This window comes from Patella vulgata, chromosome 5 (genome assembly GCF_932274485.2).
Source record: "Patella vulgata chromosome 5, xgPatVulg1.2, whole genome shotgun sequence".
NCBI classification, from domain to species: domain Eukaryota; kingdom Metazoa; phylum Mollusca; class Gastropoda; family Patellidae; genus Patella; species Patella vulgata.
The window spans coordinates 1,461,721-1,467,804 of NC_065883.2; the positions used below are offsets into that span (position 1 = coordinate 1,461,721).

The following is a 6,084-nucleotide window of genomic DNA, read 5'->3' on the forward strand; positions in this document are numbered from 1 at the left end:
ACAAACCCCCAAGACCTCCCGTCCCCTCCGAGCTCCCCTGGAAATTATATAATTTATATATTAGGTTTTGAAAGGTTATCTCCTTTCTGTGCTAAAACGTTTGAATTATTGCGTTATCAGTTGTGTTTTTTAATACCATAGTAACAACTACAACAAACATCAAACTATCTGATAAAACCACAGTGCTTTTGATAAAAATAACATTTATTTTTAAGTACTGATATATTCGAGATAATTCACAGAAAACAAGACCGTATAATCACACGTAAGTATTGAAAGCGTTGTAAAACTTTTTTTAAACAAAGTTTTTAGTTGATGCCTTGGGGCTGCGGGATCGAACTCGATGTTGGCCGAGGTGGTTCATGTCTTATTTCTAAGTCGATGTGTGAATTGTCCCCGAGCAGTGTCGTTTTCGATTCCAAATTGTTTTATACTAGTAGAGGCGTCACATCGAACATTATTTTGCGGAGAGTCTAACTTTTGTTGTAGTAGTCATGACGTGCAGCTGGGTCCAGTTTCACAAAAACTTAAATCTCCTTAAAATCGCCTTAAACTAAAATTTCATCCTAACTTAAGATAGATGAGTTTCACAAAACGATTTTAAGCATTTTAGATAAAATCCACTAAAATTATATTGTGAGTTAAAATTTTATCTTATCGTAAATAGTGGCGTTTCACTAACCTAGAATCAAATTTAACTTAGGACAGCCGTCACCCACTCCTAACTTAAAATCGCCACATTAACAAACAATGATTAGGGCTACGTTGTGAGATCTATTGCGACATATAGATATATTTGGAATAATGATAACATTGCCAATGGCCTGGATTACATAATTTTAACATTCCATCATTTACAAAAATAATCCTCATTCAATTTCGTAATATTGCATGGTAAATACAGCTACATTGTACCCGTTTATTGTAAGGCATTTAAGCATTTAGATGGCGCCCCAAATAAGAACCCCAACACTAAAAAAAAAATCACTTCATATCCAATGTCATGGGAAGAATATCTTCGTTTACAATGGTTTAAAATGGCCAATTTCTTGATATGAGAAGACCTAAAGGCGTATAATATTAGAAATGTCATATGTAAAGTATTTACTCAAATGTTTTTGGGGTTATGATGATTTGTAACAAGATAAATCAATAATCTCAAATCTGTTTATTGAAAAAATTTTATAGGCCTATTTGAAATTAAATTCTAATATCATAACTTTATTATTATTTCTTAATGAAGGCTTACGTTAATAACACAACCTATATCAGAGAAGTTTTAGGAGTCAAAGATATTTTATCTTGGGGAAAAAATCATTTTAATTGAGTAAGATAGATAGGCATTATTCAATAAGAAGTGTGGCATTCTGGTATCATTGAAAGGGTTTATGGGACTGACATTTCAGATCTAGACATCGGAACATCGGATATTTGGTGGATTAGTTTCAAAGTTGTTAAATACTTTTAAAATTCGACACAAAAAAAATTACAGCCTAGATTAGTAGTTTGAGTCACAAATATCATATGTTTGTGATAACTCGCAATAGCTTCTGTTATCCAAAATATCATAAATCAAATGCCAAGGTCATGAAAGCAGGATGCAAGTTCAAGGCGAAACGAATAATACGCAATAAACTCATTTAATTGATCTCTCTACGACTGTCTGACCATGTGCAGAAATTGGTACAACCTATGAAACCCTCCCCATTTATATTGTAACCGTTAGTTCAACCTGTCAACAGTTTTCAGTTTCGAAGCGTATTTGCTTATACGCTAAGTGCCCTGAACGGAAATGTGCAATGCGCGGGCGCAAGCGCAATTGTAACCTTTTAAAATTGCATTTTATGTTACAATCGATCTTCGTGAAACGCATAAAATTTAAAATTTCAATTTGATTTTAGGTTAAAATCTATTTTAGTGATTTTAGCTTAAGTTTTTGTGAAACAGCCACAGGGTTCAGGTCTGTCTAAGGACAGCTAGATTGCCCTGCCCTGTGGTATGCTGTGTATCTATGTACGGTATATCTGGGTACAGCTAGATGTGGAATCTCTGTGGTATGCTGTCTATGTTCGTATGTCTGGGTACAGCTAGATGGCCCTGTTATGTGGTTATCTCTAGTTTAACTATATTTTGTACTAGCTTGTTTATGGGAATCAGCTATTACTCATTCTGTAGAGTTGTGTCGACCCGCATGCCTGGGATAGACGAACGAGAATGGACGTAGCAAAGATTGGTTCTTAAAATGGGTGCATATCGACTGATCCTTCTAAAAATAGTTCTATGCTCAAACATATACCGTGTTTGAGATATGGTACACATCAACATAGTCATAGTCTAAAATTATTCGGTGTGGAAGGGGGGAGGGGGAGGGGGCGAGTACTCCCAGAACCCCTAACGATATAATTATTATTTTGTTTTTGTGGATCCTGTTCTCCACCACACCCCTGTGTGAGATACCGGACACACAATGGAACGTCCCAAAACCTGCATTATCTTAATCCCTCGAGACATCTTGATCGATACGGTATATCCCTTATCTGATAACAACATAAAAAACAGTATGTTCGTATTTATCAAGCTTCAACAAACTAGTATAAATGTATATGAGAGAGACAGAGAGGGAGAGAGAGAGAGAGAGGGGGGGGGGTTTAACGTCCACTCAACACAAACTAGGTCATTTCGGGACTAACACATGGTTCAATTTTATTTCAATAATTCGCTTGCGCGTAGGGGTCTTTAGCAGTGGGAGGAAACCGGAGGACCCGGAGAAAACCCACGAGGTTGGACAGGCGACCCTACTCCTTGTCACGTACAACCGGGGAATCGAAACCACGCCAGTTGACTCATAAACGTATATGGCCCCGAGATCCACGGTGGCTAAGTGGGTAAGACGCTAGCTCTCTAGTGTTTTGGTCGAGAAAGTTAATCGGGATTTAGCAGAACAGTAGGACGTTAAATTCCATTTCATTTCATTTCATCGCGATTTTCCGGCGTGCTTGCCCCTTGTCAGTGGAAGGCCTGATGAGAACAGCTGCCTAGTCGTTCGGATGGTATGGAAAAAAACGAGGTCCCTTGTACACATTGGAGTGCACGTAAAAGATCTCTTGGGAGTTGGAATTCGATATAAATATATCTTTATCTATATAATTGTGGCATATATGCGCAATTGTCCAGAGAACAGTACGTCAAGTTCCGTGACGATTATGCATGAACTGGAGAGCTTTGGAGGGTTTTTTTTCTAATGGCGTCAGTCCAACAAGAAGATTAGCAGCGATTAGGGCCCAGCCCCTGGTGTAAATAGCACCCAGGTTACCATTTTAAAGTTGATTTAATCCGTGTTGACATGACGAAATGAAAAAATATAATAAAAGTAGCTGCAGGGTCACAATTCAAATAATACCTATTGATAACGTTACTAGGTTAATATACGGGGTTGGGTAACCAGGATTACTAAACTAACGATATGCATTGTACAACCCAACATGTTTGTACATATCAAACGAGAGAGATAAGTGACCAAACTGAGACAGAGAGGCGGGGGGGGGGGGTAAAGTGCACTCAACACAAATTAGGTCATTTCGGCACTAATATATGGTTAAAATTTATTTCGATAACTCGCTTGCGCGTAAGGGTCTTTAGCAGTGGTAGGAAACCGGAAATCGAAACCTCGCCAGTTGACTCAATGACAGACCTGATGATACAACGTATCTAACAGCTGTCTGGAACGAAACCCCGTGAAGCAGCTTAATGCCCCTGGTTATCATATTTTGAGGAACTGTCAACCTTTTGTAAACTACAATATTATGAAAGACAAATCTATAATATAAATATCAGCTCTAAAATGGTTGAATTCCTTTCAGTATTTACAGAGATATGATGAATTAAAAGTCAACAATCGACATCCACAACACAACCCATGATTTCGCTGAAACATTTTGATCGGCCTCTTCCACACAGGAAGATATGTTAACCAATTTGAGCAAATTTTTCAACTCGGATTAAACCCTGAAATGAATTACATTTCTTTTCAATTTCAGATTTGAAAAACTTTCAGTTCCAGAACTTGTTTTTATATCGAAACATGAAGACTTTTGTTATAATATATATTCTAGCTGTGGTTATTGTCGTCTCCATGGTGACAGGTTGGTATCATATCTTCATATTCCAGCAAGTTAATGAAAGCCTTTCCATTCAACACTAACTGGGCCATTCAAAACTTATAGTAAGTGCAGGAGGACCGCACTACACGCAAAGCAAAAATCTACAAGATAAACCTGCGGACAAGACAGAAAATAGACATTGCACCAAATAAACAAATATCAAATCAAGTGAATGGATCCGGGGGCCAGCCATAAGCGTCCACTGCGCTTTACGTCATGAATTAGAACGTCAAACAATTTAAACAATAAGGGCGATAATCCGGATAGCATCTCGGAAAACGCTAAAATAATAAGTGTAGTGAGCAAACAGGCGCAAGACCCATCAATTGTCTAATAGAGATAATCCACCAGAACACCCTACTTGGGATACTCGATTGTCAGTCCGGAACGTCCCGAATTGACAGAATACTGTAATCGAGTGACGCTGAATTCAGTCCTCCGACAACGGAGGTGGTGTGAGTAGAATCGTGACTTAATTAAACACAACGAATATGTTTCAGCTATCATGATCGGGATATGTTCGTGCTCAGTTGGCGCATGCCCCCTTTTCAGTCGATTGTTACTATATTTGGAATTGAGAGAATCAACAGGGAAAGGTATTAAATTCTCCCCCGAATAGTAACAATCGAGTGGAAAGGTTACAGCGCATGCGTCTACATAATACGAAGATATCGAAACCAACCACGACAGTTGAACATGGTGGTCATGTTTAATTACGTCACGACAGAACTGTGACATGATTACACCCACTTGACACAAACTAGGTCATTTCGGGACTAACATATGGTTCAATTATATTTCAATAATTCGCGTAGGGGTCTTTAGCAGTAGGAGGAAACCGGAGGACCCGGTGAAAACCCACGACATTGGACAGGCGGCCCTACTACTTGTCACGTACAACTGGGGAATCGAAGCCACGTCATCTGACTTAATGACAGAGTTTATGATACAGCGCGCACACGCTAACCATTTAGCCATACAACCCCACCCCCAGGAGTACAATGATAGGAAGTGGGGGGGGGGGGTCTTTTCGATTTTTTACAGAACAGCATTGTAAAAACAAGGATTATTAAGAATTTTGTCGAAGTTAGATAGTATGTGTTAGTTCTTTGTTTCATAAGCTAGTGCAATGGGTACCACTCCTGGGTCATTTCGTACTTTTTGTCATTGTAAACCTGGTTATTTATAGGTAGCGTAGAAGCTACATCTCCGGCAGGAACAGGGAACATAGCTGCAGGTGTACCAGCAACACCAGGACAGAATGTCACGGCAGGACCAGGAATGAATATTACGGCAGGACCAGGACAGAATCGCACGGCAGGACCAGGAAAGAATTTTACGACAGGACCAGGAAAGAATTTTACAACAACACCAGGAAAGAATTTTACGGCAACACTAGGAAATAGTACCACGGCAGCACCAGGACAGAATCTTACGGCAGCACCAGGAAAGAATCCTATAACTACACCTTCGACAGCTACAAGAAACCATAATGCTGCACCGTTGTCCCGTGCTGTTGTCATGGTTTCAGTATCATTAGCTATGATGGCGTACATAATATAAATATTATATAGACAATCATTCTGATTAAAATACAGGTCTATATATAGTTTCGTTATTTTATACTTTCGATCTGACCAGTTGTAGTGGGAGGTCACGTCAGGGGTCGTACGAGCGGATTTTGACCCTAACACGTCAGACATTGATTAATCAACCAGCGTTGACGTTTCTAGTGGTTTACCCACAGTTCCGTGCATGGCACGCCAAGAAGTCGTCGTAACAGACCGTTTCATTGGCTTTTCCCTCACTTTAACCAAAACGCCGGTAATATAACAACCCTTCCAGATCCTAGTGTAGTAAAGAAAAGTAAAACGAAATTTTGAACTATAAAAAACGAAACGAAATAGGATCTGTGTTTTAATCA

The 6,084-nt window shown here is 39.1% G+C and overlaps 1 long non-coding RNA gene across 1 annotated transcript; it reads left to right on the top strand.

The window, feature by feature from the left end:
* Positions 1-224: 224 nt before the first annotated feature.
* LOC126822759 (uncharacterized) lies at positions 225-5,616 on the top strand. Its single transcript, XR_008788346.1, has 3 exons — positions 225-265; positions 4,038-4,142; positions 5,350-5,616. It is a non-coding gene; the product is annotated as an uncharacterized LOC126822759 (long non-coding RNA).
* The last annotated feature ends 468 nt before the right edge of the window (positions 5,617-6,084 follow it).